General features: G+C 46.1%; 1 protein-coding gene across 4 annotated transcripts in view; it reads left to right on the forward strand.

Annotated features, from left to right (window-relative positions):
- LOC141577421 (uncharacterized) overlaps window positions 1-21958 on the forward strand; it is a 140157-nt gene that overhangs the window by 70211 nt on the left and 47988 nt on the right. For all 4 annotated transcript variants that reach the window (XR_012506284.1, XR_012506283.1, XM_074361467.1 and 1 more), the window contains one exon: window positions 10150-10721. The gene's annotated coding sequence lies outside the window, so the exon portion shown is untranslated. The remainder of the gene's footprint in view (window positions 1-10149; window positions 10722-21958) is intronic.

The following is a 21958-nucleotide window of genomic DNA, read 5'->3' on the forward strand; positions in this document are numbered from 1 at the left end:
TTCATATATTTCCTTGTTATTCTCACTTTACAGATAAGGAGACTGAGAATTAGGTCTTCTGTATTTTGGATGGAGCTCATTATCAATGACAGGAAGTTGTAAGGAAAAAGATATTGATTCATCCTGAGAAAATATTTTTCTGATCGTCAGCAGTGAAGAGGGTGAACACTGAAGAAGGTGATCATTGTTTGAGTGAGACGAGTCCCGGGTTGTACGGAGTCAGCATCCCTGTCCTGGACACGGCACGTGTAGATCTGTGTGGTGGGTGAGGCGGCGAGGCCGCGCAGGGAACGTGGATGCCGGGCCATTGGGCTGTGCTCAGGCCCAGTGGGGCTTTCTCCTAAGGGCAGTGGACCGTCATTGACAGATCTTAAGTAGGGGAGAGGGGTGCTCTCGTAGATCACTTTTGTCTTGTAGAATGCTTAGAAACATTTAGAAGGCTCTGCAGGAGGTGATGTGATGAGTCAGATTAGGGTGGCTGCCAGGTGCAGGAGTGTAGAATTTTCAAGTGGTTTTCAGTCCCAGTTTTGTGGCTGAGTAGCTGTGTCACTTTGGATGATGCACTCAAGGAAGTAAACAATTTATCTAATCAATTGAAGAAGTGATATACCGACCTCCCAGGACTGCTGTGGCGATCCAGTGAGATAACGTGTGCACAGTGTGCAGCATGGACCCCAGCACACAGTCAGTGCTGAGTGAGTGCCAGTGAGTACCTGGTAGGTCAGGTGTGGGTGGTGGGACTCGGTGACTGAGGAAATCTGGGCCCTGAAGGTGGGGTCCAGTCACATCTGTGAGTGATGGGCCTGAGCTGGGAGAGGCAGGGAGACCTTGCCCCCCGACCAGGGGCCCTGGGTAGGATGGCTATGGGAGGAGCACCGTGAAGTCAGCTCTTTGCAGGTGGAGCTCGAGTTGCCTTTGAGACATCTAAGTGCATTGTCATGAGCTCAAAGAGGAGGTCTGGGCCCGGGCCGTGAATTTTCCTATAATCTTAATCCCTGAGGACGGCGAGGTATTGATCACAGAACGTGAAGACATACTTTACAGGACAAGTGAATAGTAGTATCATCTCTGTCATCAAAGCTCACATCTCTTTATTCATCACAAGTTTGCTATTGGGTACTTACAGAGCTCACTTCACCGCCATCCCCTGGGCTCAGGCTCCACAGTAAAGAGCTGGTGAGCCTCCCTCTTTTCCAGAAGAAGACACATTTAGCTGGTAGAATTCTGTACCTCTCCAGACTTAGAATTTTAGTTTGTTGTTTTAATTCTATTTTCTGTTAGCCATCTCCTGACAGGAGAGACGTTTTACCTCATGGACATATTTCAATTAGCTGTTACTGAGAATTGTTGATCTGATCCATAGTGTAAGTATTATATTAACCTTGTAGAGTATTTATCATTTTTCTGTCTTTGCCCTTTAATTTTGTATGCCCCTTCAAGTCTCTATCCTATTTGGGGCCTTATTTTTTTTAATTAAAAAATGTCTATTTGCAGTTAAGAAAAGAAAAGAAAAGAAAAAATACACATGATAGCTAAACTTAGAAAATATCTAGTGTGTTTTCTGTCTCGGCAACGGAGGGTTCTAGAAACTCGTGAAAACCTTCATTACACAAGTTTCTTAAAATGCTGATTAAGAAATAAAACCTTCCTTCTTCATCTTTCAAGCTGCACAGCTAATTGTGAAGAAAGTGAGGGGAAATCCTCAGAAGCCAAGACAAACCAGAAAGCAGGGATTCTGGGTGATATGCGAGCCTTAGAAGCCCTGGGGTGCCTGTTGGCTCCTGTACTGAGTTTCAGTTGCCTTGACAGGAGGGCAGGATGTGAGCCCGAGTCTTCTCACACTGGGAGTTGGATGACTGATCATATGTAAGGCCAAACCCATCCCGAGAAGCATGGTTTACTAAAGGGTTAACTATGAAAAAAAATTCCTCAAGGTAAGACAGTAAGGAAAGTCAATTTTTTTGGAAGAGGGGAAAAATAACAAATCCAAAGTAAGGATATAGTTTAAAGCTCTTCTGGCATGAGAGTGACCACAAACTCCTGGCAGAGAATCACAGCTACTCCTGGAATGAGAAGCTGTGGTTTGAATGAATCAGTGAGCAGCCATTCCGAAAAAGGCCTCCCGAGTCTTGAGGATCAAGATACTTGACTGCAAACACCTGTCTTCCAAGGTCTCAATCAAATAACCAGAAAGGTTTTAAAGGAAAGAAGCCATAATCATAGTTCTATTTCTTAACATTACTTTATGCTAGGAATTCAGAGGTGACTATGGAGTTGTCTCCTCTTTTATGGACCTTACCTTCTCTTTGGGGAGACAAACTGACATAGTTGGGGAGCTTGGTGGAGGGAGGTGATAGTCTGTTGCAATTAGCCAGGAGAGGAGATTAAGAAAGCAGTGAAGGGTGGGTGAACTTTTTAGCTAAGGACATTCTTGTTCTGCTGGCCCTTAATTGCAGGCTCAATGAGCAGTCACTGGAGGGAATAGATCTTACGGAGGATGGACTTAGCTCAGGCCTCTTTAGAATGGACAAGTGAACCTGGAGAAAGACAGTCAAATCTGTAAAGACATTAAAGTTCACTTGAACGTGCTCCATCCCTGAGCCAAAGATAGGACAAATATGCAGCACTTCTTAAGGACAGAGGAGTGGTTTTTAAGGTTCCCCAAGAATGAAGCCCAGGGAACCGAGATGGCCAGTTGTCAAACTGTGACTTTGCTCTTTGGACGGTGTACCCACCAAGGTTATTGGCCTTTTATACATTTCCATTTCTCTTTAAAACATGTCAGGTGATGAGGACGTGGGCACAAGTGTTTGACATCTTGTCGAGGAGACTTTGGGTACCTGCCTAGAAACGCGGGCACGGCTACAGCTGCGTCACACATGTTGCCGCCCATCCCGCTCCCCGGATCCGTGATCACGGCAGAGTGGTTCCTTGTTGACCTGTCCATCTCCTCTGTGACATCATAACCCATGAAAAGACCGGAGAGTATTAACTTGGCTTTGTTAAAGTCAAAGGAACAGATCTAATATGGAGTCAGATTTGTTCTTTCCTATTTCAGTATTGCCATGGAGAAGACAGTTTGGGCAGCTTTTTATAGGGTCCTCGAAGCTTTCTCTCTCAGCCTCTGGGGGCCTCTCTTGAAAACCCTTCATAGCTGTCTGGCCTGCTGGAAAACCACTCCGACTGTTTTGCCCTGAAGATGTGTTCAGTTTATAACTCATCTCTACTCCTTGGAAAACAACTCAATAAAAACTCAGTTGGTTTTCCACCAGCCATGGGCAGGGGTGAGGGATACCTTGTTATTATTTCATAAAATATTAATAATAATAAAAATAGTAGTAATAATAATAATAATAATAATAATAATAATAATAATAATAATAATAATAAAAGAAGTCTTAAAACAGCACTGGGCACATAGGTGAGAGTCAATAAATGCTTCCTGGCTTAAATCAAAAGTGATGACTCAGTGATTCCATGGCTGCTGTATTTGCTGAGCTAGTTACTCCTTTGCTCCATTACACATTTTTTTAACTGAAAAATAAATACATGCAAATGGTTAAAAAAAATTCAAACAGAGCACAAAAATACACAAATGAAAGAAGTTTTCCCTCATCCTCTCTTCTTTCAGCCCTCCCTGGAGATGCCACTGTTTACTATCCTTTGGGTGCTTTTCCAGATATGCTATGCACGTTCCCACCTATGTATGTAAATTCCTTTAAAGTTTTAGTTAATTTAACTTAAAGGGATTTAAATCCTCAAGTGGCTTCTGCCTGGGTAATAGAACAGAACAGATCTGACTCCATATTAGAACTTTTCCTTTGACTTTAACCCTATGCTCTGTCTCCTAGGCTTCATCATGCTTGTAAAACAATGTTGCTTAGAGCCTGAAATATACAGGAAAACCTATTCTGAAGGCTCTGATCTTTAAGTATATTTAACACATTTTCATTCATAAAAAGATAAGAAATTGCAGAATAGAAAATAACGTTTGTTTTGTTAGAGGTTTACAGAGATTTGACCCAGGCAGATAGCTGCAAGAACAAAGGATTCTAACAAGAAGGAATTCCTACACCAAGAAGATTGCAACAACCAAGCACGTAGGAAAAGAGCCTGAATTCTGACTTGGGGAGATGGTTTTCCAGGACATTAGTTTGCCATCTAGGTCTACAGAAACTTGCTATTCCATGCCCCAACACCTGGTCTCCCAACTTATTGGCCTGTCCTGCACTGAAGAGAATGAATTTGGATTTGGTAGCACTCCTATCTACCTAGCAAGCTGGGCACTGGAACTGAGTGTTATGGAAACAACAGGCCAGCCAAGGAACAATCACCACTCGGAGTGTTGGCGTACTCAGATTTATTATGCCGGCGGGCTCAGAGGGGCTTCTGCTCCGAAGTTCTGAGCACCCACCTCCAAGACATACACATGAAGATTTAAAGGGTAAATTACAAGTAAGGGTGTATTAGCCAATAAGGCTCAAGCAACAAAAAGCAAGGAATCAGCACACTGGTGCTTGTCAACTTGTAATAGACACTTGTTGAGCTTCGATTTACGACTTAGCTTTTTAGCCCAGTAAACTGACACTAAGCTTCAGATTTTCGAGTTAGCCCAGCAGAATTTAGATCAGTAAACCGACACTTATCACACTTAGATTTGTGACTTAGCTTGTTAGCCCAGCTGGGCTTTTCCTTCACATGAGGACAGCTCTCCCACACCCAGGGAACTACTGTGAGCCCTTGATGGTTCCACTAGGGTGGAGTGTGGTTTACCCAGGACGGATGGGGACTATGCACCAACACTCAGGCAGTCTGCTCTGTCTGGGGCTCTGATCTTGAACCACCCCGCTCCCTGCCAGCCCAACACCTGGGACAGTGGAGCTAAGGCAAAGATCGTGCCTGCCTGTTTCCCAGCGTGTAAAAGGGGAATATGTACTCTTCCCAAGGTAGTTCTGAGCGACAACACCTGCGGGTGCTTGGTTCCCAGACCAACAGAAAACCCTGCTCCGCGTGGGGGCAACAGGTGTGATACCCGTAGGGGTTCTGCAGCAGCATCGGATGGAGGGCTGGATCAGGGAGGTAAAACTTGAGCTGCTGGCCTTGAAGTGTTACAGAAGGGTACAGAGGCAGGACTGCCGCCTTCTTCAGGGTGCCACCAGAGGTAAAGCTTTTTCTCTCCATCCCCGCTAGGACCTTACCCTTTCCAGATCCCTCCCTTCTCTTTGCTCTTCCTGTCCATCTGTCTCCCCCCACTTTTTCCCTCCTCTCCTCCCCCTCCCATCTTTTCCCTCCCTCACTGCCCCACCTTCTCTCGCAGAACCCAGAGCGGATTGCTGGTCCTCCTGCGCATGGGCGGTTGGTGTCAGCTGGACCGCGGGTTGGAAGCTCCAGCTCGGAGCCGGGGATTAGCCCCAAAGGCTTCTCAGCTCTGTCGCCCGGCAGGCCTTTAGCTCCTGCCCGGGGCCGGTGCCTCTGGCTGTGGAAGTGCAATGTGGGGTCTCCCGGGAAAGGGGTCAGGTGGCTGCGGGAGGGCGGTCCGCGTGTCACAGACCACGAGGGCGCGAGTCAGCCTGTGTTCACCTGAATTGCTCGGGCCAGACCCCTCTGCCCGCGCCACCTGCCCCAGTGCCCCTGTGCCACAGCTTCCCGGGGCCAGGTGTGCACCTGCCGCCTCTCACCCAGCCGGGCTCCCCTCAGTCCGCTGCTGGCGTCCTCTCCTCCCGGGCTTCCTCTCCTCGGCCACCGGCCCGTCCCCACAACTGGGCGGGCTGCGTCCCAGGCGGGCGGGGTCTGCGGACCCGGACGGGGCAGCTGGGGCTGGGGCTGGGGATGGCCTCCGAGCGGGGCTGCAGCCCGCGTTTCCACCCATTTCCCTGCCCCGCGACTCCGGGGCTGCCCTGGTCTTCCTTTCCCGCTCCCTGAGGAACAGCTCAGTGGCGTCTGCGCTGCTCCCTGGGCTGAGAGCCTCCGGCTGTAAAGCCCAGCTACTGGTGGAGTCGGGAAAAGGGATCCTCAGTGCCAAGCGAGCTTCTGTCTCCTCCCTCAGTGTTTCTGCCCCAGGTAAGTACCTTGAACACTTTCAGGTGTTATGATGGCGGTGCTTGTTGGTGTCATGTGTTTTTATAGTGAGAGGGATTACAGTGTTGAAAGCAGGGCTTGGTTCAGTTAAAAATGAGCTGAAGGCATAAGGCTGTGTCATCCTCCTTCCTTCCCTCTCCCAGGGTGAAACGTGTGACCATCGATTTTAAAAAGACAGTTACATTCCCTAACTAGCCCAGCCCAGCTTGGTGTGTTAACAGGAACAGCACCACCAGAGGCGTTGGAGACCCAGGGACATTGCAGTCCTAAAGAGCTCCTGGCACAGTTTGGTTTGTTTTGGTTTTTTGTTTTTCTTAAATTGTGGGGCAGACTAAGTAGTATAGAGGGAAAAATAATTGTCAAGAAATATTTTTTCATATAACAGCTCTATTGTGATATTGTTCACACACCATGAAGTCCACCCATTTAAATGGTACAATTCAGCAGCTTTTAGCATATTTACAGTTGTGCAACAATTATTATTCCAGAACGTTTTCATCACATCAGAAAGACCAGTGGAAATGAATGACCAATCCACCCCTTCCCAGTGGTGGTTCTAAAGAAGTTTCTTGGCTATTCTTGACCATAAATTAACTTGTTACATTCCATGAAAAATCTGGTAGGAATTCTAATCAGAATTGCAATGAATCTGTCTATCAAAATAGGAAGAATTAATGTCTTTATGGCATAAACTTCTTCTACCCATGAATATAACTGGGACCCTATATTTTCATCTCTCCAGAGCCTGGCCCATGGGAAGTCCTCACTAATTGTTGGGCTTGTGAATGATGAGATTCTATACATCATTAGTTGCAACTGTAGCCTTTCACAGAAGAGAAAATTAACCTCAGTGAAGCCAAGTGACTCTCTGATGGTCAGAAAGAGTGACAGCCAGTGCTGGAGTGATCCAGTGGACTTGGTGCTTGCAACCAAAAATCTTCAGCAGCTACAGCTAAGGGGATTAGAATGTTGTTTTATTTTTTCTTAATGGCGTTGCTTTTATTTTTACTTATTTTTTTAAATTAATTTTTATTGAAGTGTAGTCAATTTACAATGTTAGTTTCAGGTGTACAGCAGAGATTCAGTTATAAACATATGCATATGTGTATAAATATGTTTTAGATTGTTTTTAGTACAACTCATTACAAGAAATTGAATATAGTTCCCTGTGCTATATAGTAGGTCCTTGTCATTTATTTTATATTTATTAACGTGTGTCTGTTAATCCCCCCTTTCCTGCCTGCTAACCACAGTTGGCTTTCTATGTCCATGAGTCCATTTCTAGGAGCACCATTTTTCTTAGTAATATATGCTGGTTGGCTGCTTTCAGTTTCAGTAATTCCATCTGTGGGTGCTTTTCTTCTGGTGGCCTTTATGTGGTTTGTACACGTGGTAATAGAGGTCTGTATTTGGGAGAACTCCAGGCCTCGTGTAGTCCCTGGTACAGAGTTCCCACTGAGTTGATGCTTGAACTGGGAAAAAAACATAGTAAATGTTGGAATTTCCAATATGGTTGAGACTTCCAGGTTTCTATAACCTGCTTAGCCCACCTTAATATTGGCTGCACCCTTACTTGGTAATTTGGTGGAATTCCATGGTATGGTGGTGTAGAGACAGGGCCTTTTATGCTTATTCTCTTTCCTTTTTCTAACACTCATTCTCCTGGGTCTCCCAGATCCTCCCCCAGCAGTGCCCAGGGCTGGCTTGGTGCTGCGCTGAGGATATATTTATTAATAAGGACCTTTCCTCATCTCTTCTGAGCCTCCATTTTTTTCTCTGCACAATGAGGGCTTAGACTAGATATGTGCTTTTCAGTTTCTTTTAAAGCCATGTTTCCTTTGAGAAACAGAAAATGCAAATCACTCCTCCCATCCCAACCCTTTAGATTTTGATACAGCCTCCAAGGAGTGACATAGCACTTTGTGGAAAATTGATGTGATTGTGATTCCAGGTGGCACAGAAAAGACTTCAGAGATTTATTGCAGGGAGAGGGCAGGAAAGGTGCAGTATGTCACACTTTCTACTGTGAGCACTGGAGCAGTGGCTTGGATTTAAATACGGTGTCTGACGTGGCCTCTCTCTAATCATGTACAATGTGGTAAACTTCTCTACCTCAGTTTTTCTTGATGTGTCAAGTTGGCGTGATAATATTTTAGGGCTTTTGTGAAACATTATACACATAATCCATTTGTGTTTCGGTAGAAATAAGACCTGCTAGGGATTCAGGGATTTGTTTAAAAAAAAAAAAAAATCTTGTCCATAGCAATCTGTCGGTGTGTATTTTGAATTTCCTGGAGGGTGAGGGTTGAGTCTAAAGTCCATCGTGGGACAGGTAGCCCATAGTTTTCTGTGCGCCTGATTGCCCCCTCCTCCCCAGTCCTCTTCCTCAGTCCAGGATTAATTTCCCTAGTAGATTTACACAGAGGTCTTGTGGAAATGGCTTTTCATTTTATTGTTTCACCAAGAAGGGCTGCCATCATGATCTCTGTGGTCAGGTTTTGAAGGGCTGCCATCATGATGTCTAGTCAGGTGAAGGCTATGCAATTGGGAGTTTCTATTTAATAAAAAGAAAAAAATTACAAATAGAAAATTAGAACAAGGGTGATGACAGGAGCTCTTGGAAGTGGGCACCATTAATTTTGTTAGCTTCAGGTGCAGTGGCCTCTTGCCACAAGGAACCATCCTCTTGCTCTGAAGTTGGAGGGACCAATGGGTTGAGTGGGAATGTTAACTGAGTGTATCTCATGTGCTGGGCATTGTCCTATTTGTGCTTTGTGTTCCTTATTTGAGACAGTGAGCTCATTTAACCTCAATAGCCTCTTTAAAAAATTAGACTTTTTATTTTGAGATATAATTTAGATTCCCATGTAGTTGTAAGAGATAATATGGAGAGGGCCTATGGACCCTTTGTATAGCTTTCCTTAATGGTTCCAACTTGCAAGTTTGGGGTACAATTCATTACTGACTCACTAACAATTTGAGGTTGGTTTTATTGCCCTAATTTTATTCACGATTAAACTGGGGCTTAGAGAATCACACAGGCCTGACCAGGTCACCCACATGGTTAGTGTCGAGACGGGTGGAACGTGGGCTTGGGATTTCCAGGCAGTACCATTATGATGGTCTGTGGCAGGGAGCAGCATTCACTTTGCTGGTTTATTCATTCATTCAACAAACATTATTGAGTAACCTCTGTGGGTCAGATGCTTTCATAGGGTTATCTGATTCTTCAGCAGTCCTGAGAATCAGGTAATGTTTATATTTTTTAATCTGAGAAAATTAGCTCTAAGAAGTTATAACCCCCCCAAAGGAAATATAGCTCATAAAGGAGCGATACTAAATTTTACAGTCACCCCTTTTTATGCAGGTGGTACCCTAGGCATTTTACATTTGCAAACTTCTGTAATCCAGATATATTCATGTAAGACAAAGATTTTTTTTTTAATTGAAGTATAGTCAAGTTTACAATGTTGTGTCAATTGCAAGGTTTTTTTTTGAATTTTGAATTAAAAAATATTTTTTCAGGAGGGTAATTAGGTTTATTTATTTGTTTCATTATTTAAAATGAGGTACTGGTGTTTGAACCCAGGACCTCGTACATGCTAAGCACGTGCTCTACCACTGAACTGTACCCTCCTCCCCAAGGCAAGTTTTCTTATCCATTATTCTGAAGCTTAGGAGTTCAAATAAATTGGATAGAAAACCAGATCTTTTGATCCCACTGTAGTCCTTTTCTTTATATTCTGCTGAAGGAGGTTGGGGAAAGCACTTCCTTTGTTCACTTCCTTATTCAGCATTTTTCAGCAGTGACTTTGCATCAGGGCCTGGCTAGGTGCTTGGAAACAGAAAACAAGAAATGACCCTTCTCTGCAGGGCAGGAAGCCTAGACCAAAAGCTGGGTAATGTGATCCAAGCTACGGTAGCCATTTGAAGACTGAGGACAAACTGTACCCCCGGATTTACTTGAGCTTCCCTTGCCTTCTGGTTGGTACACACCAGGTCACCGCAACCCAGATGGGCCTGCAGCCCACAGTACAGTATGTACCTCGATCTCCTCTCCCCTCTCGTCAGGGCCTGCAACATGAGCATCCCTGACTACGTGCAGTGTGCTGAGGACCACCAGACTTTCCCCGTGGGGGTCGAACACGTGGGGATCATCTCAGAGGAGAATTTCTTTTGCATCTATAAGTGAATCACCTTGGTGAGTCAGATCAGTCCGTTCGGCTCCCAGTGGGCAAACTGTATCCACTACAGGCACCACTATGCGCCCAAGAATGGGTGGAGCGACTTCCAGACCTACCGCAAGGTCTTGGGCCTTGTCATCATTACTGACTGCCTCTCGGCCAAGGCTTCGAAAAGCTCCACGTGCAGAGGAGCTGTATGGCACCACGCTCTATGACTCTCAGCTCTTTGACTTTCTGCTGCATGGGGAGGTGGCCGAGCAGCCGCGCACCGAAGTGGCCTTCAATTTACGAGGACTGCAGGGTGGTGGAGAAGAGGATCGAGGACTTCACTGAGTCACTCTTCATCTTGCCCAAGTCCAAGTGGCTGGACGGTGCATCCGACAATTCTGGGGACAAGATCCTCCTTCTCTGCATCCCATTTGAGAAGGAGGACATCATGGGACTGGACACAGAAAGCAGGTAAGTTTACCTGGAGGCCAGTCCACCCTGGCTGTGTGCCGGGTTTCTTCCCTACATCCAGAAAGGGATCAGCAAGGAAGAGGACTCTCTTGTAGCCAAGGGTGGAGGGAGGTGCAGCCAGCCGGTTTACAGACATTTAAAAGTGAATCCGCCTTTGTTTCAGAGAGATCCTTTTAGGGTTATTGTGGACACTTACTCCAGCTTTTCAGCCAGGACCCTGGTGGGACCCCTGGAGTTGCTGTCCAATAGAGTAGCCACAGCCACTGATGCTAGGAGAGCTGGGGAGGAGGCTGCTCTGAGCTGAGATTTGCTGTAGGTCAAATGCACATCAGACGCTGAGACTTGTCTAGTAAAAAGAATGTAAACTATCTTATCACTTCTTATATTGATTACATGTCAAAATGATAGTATTTTACATACAGTAGGTTAAGATTTGTTCTTAAAATCATTTTCTAGTATTTGTTTTTTGTTTGTTGGTTTGTTTCTTTGTTTACCGTTTTAAATGTGGCAACTGGGAAACTTTCTTTACATGGCTCTCATTTCATTTATGTTGGGCATCCTGTCTTAAGATAGTCTCATCCCTTTGCTTGTAGATGAGATGCTGAATCCCGAGAGGCAGAAGGAGGCGCTGGTTGAGCTGGGGCTGGAGCCGGTGTCTCCTGCCTACCAGGCCCAGCACCTGTTCGGCTCAGGCCCTCTCTTCCTGCCAGACAGCCAGCATGCCATGTTAGGACATCAGAATCACTGCCAGGGACCTCCGAATGAACTCCTTATGCAGGGAAAGGCGTATCACGGAGTATGGGAAAGAGCAGGGAAATGTTCATCCTCACTTTGTCCCTGTGATTAAGTCAACGGCCCCACTTTGTCTCGGAATTACAGACGAGCTCTTCTGGGCTGCCTACCCCCCACACCATCTGCTCTGTTTCCCCGTGTATCTATAGTGCTGTCCTTCGTGCAGAAGAGGGTGACATGCCTTTGCTGAGGGGTGGTCCCCCTTTGCTGGGGAGAGTGAGGGAAGCTGTGTGCCCACGGCCTACGGCCTCAGGCCTTGAGTCTGGAGAGTACTCATGGCGGTCTGACAGGTGACGGTCGGAGGACCTGGCACGGCTGCCGGGCCCACTGTGGAGGCGGTGCTCTGTGATTCTTGAAATTAACTAAGATCAGATTCTACTTTCTGGTTGTTGGTAAGTTGGAGGAGAAGATGCCAGAGAATTGATAAAAAGAGTGTCCAGACCAGCCCTGTGAGTGATAGGCACAGGGGACCCGAGTCCCCCACGTGTGTGAGGTGCCTAGCGGGCTCTGGATGAATTTTCTGTTCCTCCCGGACATAACTCTATGGCTTAAGGAAGGGGCAAGGCATGTCATGGCCTGTACTTGTCCTCACAGGGCCCTGTGATCTTCATGCCCGCACTCCCCTTCTGCTCCTTGGAGATGAGGTGTCAGGTTTAGGAGCCTGGGCACTGCTGAGGGCATAGCTGCCAGCACTGTGCTACACCGAGGATGGCTCCGTTCACCTCACATGTCACCTCCTGCTGAGCCCCCAGGCGTCAGTCAAGGTAGGTGCATAGGTGCAACATACGCAGAGACCACGTTCTCCCCCTGGACAGATTGGTTGGTGAGCAGTGGAAGCCTAGAGCCCTGCCCCAGCCCCAGGCCAGTGCCTCCTCTTTTGTCATAGGAGGCACTGGTGACATTTTTGCTCAGCAACTGCTTGGCTCTGACTCTGCAGACCCACCAGAGAATGCCAACTTGTTTTTGCCTTTTGAAGTCTGCCCTTGGGATTTGGCAGAGTAGCTGGATGTGTGCTTAGCCCATAGTGGTTGACACTGTCACCATTGTTTACCCAGAACCTCGTGTACCAGGCATGGCTCTCGGCATCAAAATACAACAGCGCATTAAACCTCCCTCCTGGTGGGTCTGTCTGTTTTGGTACCATAAGGGCTCAGCCAGCATCTTAACGTCAGTGAGATAACGTGGCCAGTGAGCTCGGGTCAAGCACATTCTCCTCCAGTCACTTTTACTCCATTTTTGCTTTTACTATTCCACAGTCATTAATTTTTTAAACAATGCTTTGGTACAGGAACAGCCTAATTCTCTCCTGCTACTCTTGGTGGAAGTGAGTAAAACTGTCCAGCCTGAAATGCAACCACAATTTGTAGCTCAAAAGCTGCCTAGAAGCATATAGGTGGAGTATTGGTTAGGGGCGCTGATCACGTTGGGGTCCCCCGGCAGCGCCGCTCCCCTCAAGCCCCTGCCTTCCCTGGAGTAGGAGGTGAGAGTGGGTCTCACCGTCCCAGCATCTCTGGCCTCACACACTCACATAAATTCTTGTACATGCTGTCAAAATCATTTTTGTTCTTGTGTGTTTCTAATTTTCTCTTGTTCCTCTTTTCCTTTTTCTTTATTCTTTTTCTCTTGTACTGGCCAGTGAGCATGTTGTTGCGTCTGAAAATGTGGGCTGTGCACACCCTGCATTGGAAATATCCAGATTGCCCTCCGTACTGTCTTCATCGCTTTAAAGAGCAAAAACTTAACAGTTGCCTTGATCCATGTATTATCCTAGTCATTTTTTATTTTCTAAATTTTTGGAAGATTTGCTTTGTTAGCACATCACCCACTGGTGTTTGATACCTGTTAAAATCCTTGCTTTGAGGAACCAGTTTGGTCCTCCTTATGTTTGGTGACAAATGCGCCCTTATTAAATTTGTTTGATTGTTTTGAAGAAGTGAGATGCGAATTGATTTAGGCGGCTGCTGAGGGATTCTTTTCATGGAGTATTTAATCTTGTCAAGTCAAATTCTGCAGCATCTTGCTCGATTCCTGCTTTTACACAAACATGCTCTTCACGCGGTTCCTGGCTGTCACAGTGTGACGTGCGTGATGGCACTTCCTGGCCAGCGGTCACTGGTGAGAAAGTGGCAGGCTCATGGGTGTGCAGCTGCAGGGGACTCTGTTGGAGGAAGCAGTCACCGTTTACTTATTTAATTTTTTTTTTTTTGCATTCAACATCCCTGTGCCATTTACTTTACTTTGCCTTCATAAAGTGGCTTAGGGGGGTTTAAAATCCATGCCACTCTTGTGTTCCCTTTACGAGGCTGGTTTTTCTGAGTATCAGGAAAACATGGCCTTCTCCTAAGTAGCTGGCTCACATGGATCTTGTTGACACAGCGACCGCTAAAGGGGACCGTAGCTTCCTCTCTTCTCCAGCCAGTGGGCATTCAGAGCCGGGTCTGTGCTTTGCCTCAGCAGCCGTGCAGGCCTCCCTGCCCCGGCCTTTACTTTTAACCCATGTTGGCATAAATAGCTGACTCCGTGTCTGTTGCAGCTGATGTCCACCACTGACGGCCGTGTAGTTAGTTTGTGGTAGGGAGTCTGCAACACCCCAGCCAACCTTGAAGGAAGATGTTTTGGCCGACCTAGGACCTTGGATTCTCACCCCCATCATGGTTCATCTCACTCGGTGGAAGTGTTTGGCCACCACCATCATGCTGAACATGAGGCCTTGTTTCTCCTTTCATGCTCTGGTCCAAATGTGGACACTTCATTTATCACTGAATTTGTATCGCTTGAGACAGGCCATAATATCTGAATGAGTCCATCACATTCTGGGTGGGGAACAGAACAGAAGTAAGTGTCACAATTAGATGGAGTCTAGGCTGTCCGTGTTGACTAATGCTGGCTGGGATCTGTGATGGCCGGGCTGTGCCCTGGACACAGGCCTTTCCCGTGGCTCCCGAGAGCCCAGGGGTTGGAGTGAGAACAGCCTTGCCTGGGTTCCTCCATCCTCATCTTCTCACTGGCAAGTGTGTCTGCTAATTAGGAGCTCCCCCAGACCTTGGGCCCTTCAAAGCTCAGACCACGGGAGAACCTTGAGTCCCTTCTCCTGGGCCTCCTTTGTGAGAATCCAGTGCCTTCTGAGGTGACCAGCGGCAGGAGATGCCTCCCCCTCCAGGGAGCACCCTACGGAGGACTGTTAGTCAGTGTACCATGCTGTGAACTTGGGGGGTTATGGCCATGGTCCCTGTAGGACCACATTTAAGATGGGCTTAGCGACGGAAATAATAGGACTGATTCCAGGGCAGGGATTAGGGGAGGGAACATTGGAAATTGAATGTGAACTCAAACACATAGTTGGGTGCTGGGGCTGTTACTAAAATGGGGAGTCTGGGAGGTACCTGCCAGGAATCGAAATCCAGAGTAAATGGTGAACATGAGGCATTTTTAAGATGCCATTTGTCATCCAAGTTAGGACTTCAAAGAGGCACTCGTGTCTATGAGATTGTGGCTCAGGTGAAGGAGCCGGACTATAGATACACGTTGGGAGTCGTCATTCTTAGCTGGTGTTCATAGCCTTGCATGTGAATTAGATCATCTCGAGAGCTGCAGACTGAGGCTGAGGGGGGGCAGGGCCCTGCCTGGGTTGGAGGAAAGCCCAGACCATGCAGCTTTGGTGTGTCAGTCAGCGGCATTTGCGATTTTCAGCCTAATGCCATTTATCTTTAAGGGGCCGGGGGGTGTGCAGGGCCAGCCAGGAAGAAATCTGAAGGGAGGGTCGTGGCCATGTGTGTGTCTTGGGAAGATGCAGAGTCTGCAGGGTCCTGGAGGGTAGACTTCTTAGAAGCTGGAGTTGGAGTGAGGAGTGGGCAGAAGGTAGTCACACTCACCTGTGAGGGAGGGGGGAGTCCTTGGGAGTCCCCACCCTACCGGACTCGCTTTCCCATGAACAGAAGGCAATCATACAGAGTATCTGAAGTGAGAAAGGATGGGTGCTGGGAGGGGAGCCAACCTGGAGAATGGTGCTTGGAAAGTTCTGGAATAGTCTCCCTGGAAAATAGAGTTAAAAATACCCAGAATCTTAAGAACGTTGATAGTGACTGGGGAGGAAGCAGTTTTTCTGGCCTCCTAAGGGTAAGTCATGTATCCGGGGATACACAGAAAAATCGGGCATTCTGTTCCGTGGTCTTGATCCTTACCGGGGGAACAGTGCAAGTTTAAAGGGGGAGAAGGGCAGCGGAGGGAAACTAGCCAGGCCCCGTGTCAGGTACCAGTCGGCCGCCCTATTTGCGTGTTGAATTCACATCCATGCCTCCCAGGTGGGCGGTGGCAGCCCCCTTTTGCAGATCGGGAAGCCTTCTCAGAGGGTTAAGGAATTGGTCCGTTTAGTGGCTAGTAAATGCTGCAGCAGAATTCAAGCAAGGCCTTGTCAGACTTCAAGGGCATGTTTTCTCTACTAATTCCGGTACCTCCCTCTTGAACCTGGAATGGTGAATTGGGTCAGTTTTGGAGCCTTTCAGAAAAAGTACGATTTAAGTGCCTCAGGACTGTTTCACAAAGCTCAGCGTTCTTTGATTTTTCTGAAGCACCGCAGTGCTTTTCGCCCCACAGTTGTTAGGTTTTCTCCATTCTCGATGACGTGGTTGCAAATCACGTACAGATGCAAAACCAGACTTAGCAGCTTCTGAAGGGAAACTCTCCAGTTCTCCCTTGATCGGCTTTCTTCCACGGGATGTAACTGTGCTGCAGCGTAGGCCTGAGTTTTACTTATGGAGTGAGGGTTTAATATCCAAAGTTAGCATAAAATGGTCAGATGAAGAAAATCGACGTTGACAATTTATTTTTGGGTTTCATTAGACAAGATATACTATCAATTAATGACCCATATAGCAAATGAAATTGACTACAGAACATTGCATTTCTTACTTTCTATTTAGAGTTCTCTTACAGAATAAGGTTGCCTGCTTTGGAACATCATCTCCACCACCACGGCACCTATCAGTGTGTTGGTGTGATTGCATTTACGCAGTGAATGTAATCTGGTCTTCCTCAGCCCCAAACACTCCAGTGAGGAATCACTGGCTGTAGCCATCTCTTGGTCACGCAAATACTTCTAAAATTATATGATGCCAGAAAAGAAGGAAGAGAGAGAGAGAGATTGCCTTTATCAAAGTTCCTTTCAATTCTAACTGCAAACTGTTGTTGAGCAGCTCTGGTTTTCCTTTGGATATGAATATATACATTTCTTTGCATGTAATCTGGGTTTTGGACTAGAACACCAAGTTCTTGCTGTCCACAAGCCACAAAAACAGTAGCCAAATTGCACACGTGTGAAATTGTTTATACTTTTTCCTGAGAAAGTATCCTTGAATTTGGGACTTGGGCTGTGATTTTTGCTTTTTGCTTCCCGCACCCCTCTTGTAATCTCTCACTCCTTCCCACGTGGCCCCCAAGGGTTCGTGGTCTCAAAGGAGCGGGCAAACACCCAGTTGGTCACCATGTACTGCTGGTATAGATGAAGCCCAACCAAGACCTAAAGGACATTATCAGAGAGGACTTCCTGGAAGTAATGGACTCTACATTCATTTGTGAGGACAGAGTGTCAGCCAGGAGAAGTAGTCAAGAATGTGGCTCAGGTGGCAGGTGCAGCCCGGGCAGATGCCTGGAGGCTTTTGGCGTGGGGACACGGGGAGAGTGCCCTGTGTGGTCCAGGGTGGAAGGTGCCCCTGCTGGTGAGGACACTGGAGAGAGTCCGGGATGGAGGGATTTGGAAGAGCTTGGGTTTTAGTAGAACTGACACAGTAGTCAGTGAAGGGTGTCATCAGAAAGTGACCCTCAGGAAAGTTAATTCTGGTTTTTCTTCTGATATTCTACAGACACAAGGGTCGGGACGGGTGAGAGTAGGTATGTCTGTCCCTTTGAGACCCACCCCGTCATTCATTTATTCATAACACGTGCACTTCTGTGTGTCTAGGGGAGAGAGGGTGGAGCCACATTAGTAAGCAAAATGTATTTGCTTCTTGTGAGCTTAGCATTGTCAGAAGTTGACTTAGCCTAGAATGTTCTAGGAATAGAGGAACAAATTGTGGTAGTTGGAAGGAGGGAAGACTTCCTTGGGAAACAGTCAAAATGAGCCTGGAGACAAGTGGGAAGTAGGAGCAAGTCAGGGGGCCCCTGAGGTCACTGGGGACCTGTGTACTGAGGTGAGGCTGGGCAAGCAGTGTCTGGGGTGGGGCTAGAATTCCACCAGGGAGCCTCTGAAGGGTTTGAAGTGGGGGTGATGTAATCAAATTTGTGATTTGGGAAGACTGCTGTGGCTCAGTGTGTGTGTGTGTGTGTAGCAGGGAAGAGGGGAAGGGTGCCACCAACAGGGGGGCTCATTAGAAGAACATTCACAGGCTGGGAGAGAGGCGTCGGGACTGCTTGGGGACGGCAGGGGCAGTGTGGATGCCGGATTTCCTTATGGGGAGGGCTTGTTAGCAGGGCGACCCTAGAGGCGACTTTTGGCTGGAAGAAAACAGATGGAGGCTGCCAGGTGGACTTTCCTCTTCTCTCCTTCCCTGCCTTATGTGATGATCTTAGCTCAGCCAACTTTTGGAAAAGAAGAGCTAAGTTCCAGGGTAGCCCAGGACTTTGTTGAGCTCGTTCGAGTGAGATCTGATAGGATTTAGGTTTGTGTTCAGATCTGCATGTTCACTTAGCTAGAAACGTCCCGTCATTTCGATTTCTATAGGGGTTTTTATTCTTGATAAAGATTGCTTTCTTGGTGAGAGGAAATTTAATACAGCTGTTGGCTTTCTCAAAAAAAAATCATATCTTTTAAGAACTTTAATATTCAAAACAATAGGAATATATTAAAATGTTAAAGTAAGTCTTTGGTGCAGTTTCTTTGCTTTCTGAGCTAGTGTGGAGTTAGAGCCTTTGCATTACTTAAGAGCACATACTTGTCAGTGTTTAAAGAGCTGTTAGTGAGCGCCCCAGGCCCCACCACTCAAAACATCATTAAAGTTTGCTCTGAAATAGTGAGGTCATAAAGGTCTTATTTGCAGAAACCAAAAAGTTGGTTTATAATATGCAGCATAGCTCCCTTTATAAAATAATAATAGGTTCAAAATTAAGAAAGTGGAGGATAATTGATTTTTTTAAAGCTGAAACATAAACTTTCTTGTGCTAATGTTGCAACTGGAAATTTTGAAAAGAAAAATCCTACTGTAATATCATCTACGTGGAATACATTTATGACTTTCACTTTTGAAAAGTAACTGCGCGGTGGTTTTTGAAGTCAGGAGAATTCCAGCTCAGATACTGGCAGTGATGGTTGCTGGTTTTTAATGGAAGGGCCTAAATTTGCCTTCTTAGCATTTTTTTTTTTTTTGGAGTGAAAAGTTTGAGTAGTGCTTTGCCAGCATGATTTTGGGGCAATTTGAGGGCAGATGTCGTGTACCAGCAATGAGATATTTCCATGCATTTTATTTTCCGGACATCACCAGGGCACATGTGGGGTTTGTGCCTGCAGGCTGGAATGCTGCTGGACTCCCTGATCCATCACCGTTATGTCCTGGAGCTGCTCCGGTCAGTGAATGATTTTCTGTGGCTTCTAGGTAATGTGGTCTGAGGCAGATGATCAGATGTGCAGTTAAAGTACTATTACTTGAAATAAGAGTAACCTAGAAACATGGCTCTAACAATACAGGGTGAGGGAGAATTGGCTGAGCTGCTTGCAGTGGGGAGTCTTCTCAGGTGACTCCCTCACCGTGATTCTTGCCAGTATCCGCCCCAGCCCTGCACGGTAGTCCTGCCGAAGCAAGCATGCTCTTTGCTCAGAAACGCACTGAATTTCCTTGTGCCTCTGTTTGTTGGCTTGTTTTTTGAAAGCACGTCTTGCCCTTTGCTTAAATGCCATCCATGGTAGTCACTTCTTACACTCATTCTACTGGACTTCGTCCATAAATAGCTGCTGAATGGAAGAACAGAATGTAGTATCTCCATGTAGTGGAACATTATTCACATGTAAGAGTGAATAAAAAAGAAAAAACAAATAAAGAGGAAAATGAAAAAGGCCACCTGTTCTGGGAACTCCTCCCTGACTGTTCAACCCGCACTTTTCCCTTTGAAACCCAATCACTTATGCTCCACCGTACTCTTTTTGATAGTACTTACTACCTTCTAATAAACTTTAACGTTTTCAAAAAAAAAAAAAAAAAGAGACAGAGAGAGATGCTGATACCACTTCAAAATGGACAAGCCTTGAAAACAGCATTTGAAGTGAAAGGAAGCAGACACAAACGGCCACATATTGTTGATTTCAGTGATCTGAAATGCCCAGAAAAGGCACATGCAGAGGCAGAGAGTAGGTGATCGTTGAAAGGGGCTGGGTGGAGGGGGATTAGGGAGTGACTGTTAGTGACAGGAGGTTTCTTCTGGGGTGATGAAGTGTTCAGGCAATAGATGGTGGTGAGGGCTGCACAACTGTGAGTGTGCAGAAGACTGCTGAGCTCTGTCTCTGGGAGTGCCTGTTGTTGGGGCGGCTTTACTTTGTTCTCATCGTGCAATGAGAAGACTCATCTGCTGCTGTGGCCGTTCTACTCCCGTGAGTGGTTAGGGTCAGAGACTTTGTAGAGTCATGTTTCTTTTTTTTTTTTGCCCCTTGCTGAGTGTAGGCAAAAAAGGTTTAAGCCTGAGAAAGTGCTCCATCTGCAGAAATGTCTTTCAGTTTTGCATGGTGTAAAAATCTTGAGAGCTTTTTAATCGTTGAAGACAGCCTGTGGGGGGAAACAGCCCGTGAATCCTGGGTGAGTCCCGGAAGAGCTGCGCTTCCCTCCCTGACACGGGTGGGGATTTCACCCCCGTTCAGGCAGTGAAGGGCCCAGACCCGAGAGCGGAGTTGACAGTCGTGAATATTTACGTGAATCCGCTGCTTCATCTTGGATATTAATTTCAAGCTGAGTCAGTTTGTGGCGGCAGCCTCATCCTACATCAGGAATTTATAGTATCTGCTCTTTGAGGTGAAGACCTGACAGACTTGACTATTTAACAGTCTCCCTTGAATTGATATCTCAGATTACTTTGTCAAAAGCAAAACAGCAGAAATACAGACGTCCTTTAATGCCAATGTGACCTGGAAAGGGTTTAGTCTCTGTGCCTCAGTGGCCTTATCTGCGGGTGGGGATGATGATAACAGTGCTTCCCTCAGAGGGGCTGGTGAGGGGAGAGTTAGAAGCACACATGGAGGACTTACATGAGATGCTCATGAATGACCGAATTTAGTGCTCTCAGCCTGGTCAGGCCTCAGGAGCAGAGATGTCAGAACAGAGCAGTCCTAGCGGGAGCTCGATCCGTGTTGGCAGGTGTTACGATCAGTATCACCTCTCTGGGTTATCAGGTAGTTTTAAGACTTGGTAATATGAATTCATGAATAATGTTAGAAGACTAGACATCTCAGATCCTGTTTACATAGTTCTCAAGATTTCCTCTGAGAAATGGATGTTTTCTCCCCATCTTAAATCTGAGATGAGTCTCTAAAAAATTCTGTATTCCTCCATCTTTTTGCTTTAATTCTCCATTTCTTAAAAAAGAAAGTTTTTAAATGAAGTTTATGGGGACTGAACTGAGGGCCTCATGCATGCTAAGCACATACTCTCCCAAATGAGGTATAATCTCCCAAATGATTTTTTTTTTAATTTACTTTCTTAGTATTCAGAGGTTAGAGGCCTCTAATTATTTTTCTGGAGACTTGTCCATGAACCTGTAAATCTATAATTATTGGACAAAACTTGGTTTATTAAAAACATCAATAGAACATTCTGCAATCCATCCAAAAGGAAATGCTGATTGAATTAAAATGTTTCTCCTTTAAGGTGATTTCTCCTTTTTGGTCTAGCTTAATTTATTAACAGCCATCCTCATCATCATAATGACCAAACTCGCTCTGAGTGGACACCTATCTAACACTAAAATGCTTTCCTCATGTTTTACTTCATAGCAGGTGTTTGAGGGTAGGTATCAGTGTCTCCTTTTTTGCAGCTGAGGGATTGAGAGATGGAGCAGCTTGTCCTAAATCACACCCAGCTGGCGGTGGCTAGCTCGGTGCTGGAACCCAGGCTGCACAGGATGCATTCTTAATTGCTCCTCTAATCAGCCTCCCGTTGAGTGGTTACCCGAACCCCTGTGACTCCATAAATGGCCGATTTTAGTGATCTCAGCCTTATGAGGACTTCAAAGGAGAGACACCAGTGAGAATGTTGTACAGAGTGTCATAAATTAAAATTGTACATTTTCACAAATGTTTAATTCTCTGGTAATTACTTAAAAAGTTAATTTTTTTAATTTAGTGGTCTGTTAGCACAAAAAACAAAACATTAAAAACAATTATAGTGCCAAAGAGAAGTGGGCTTTGAAAGTCCAACCACTGTTAATGATGTTACTTGTTTTTCTCTAGTGGCCCTTATTGACAGAAATACTTA

This window comes from Camelus bactrianus, chromosome 4, assembly GCF_048773025.1.
Source record: "Camelus bactrianus isolate YW-2024 breed Bactrian camel chromosome 4, ASM4877302v1, whole genome shotgun sequence".
Taxonomy (NCBI): Eukaryota; Metazoa; Chordata; class Mammalia; order Artiodactyla; family Camelidae; genus Camelus; species Camelus bactrianus.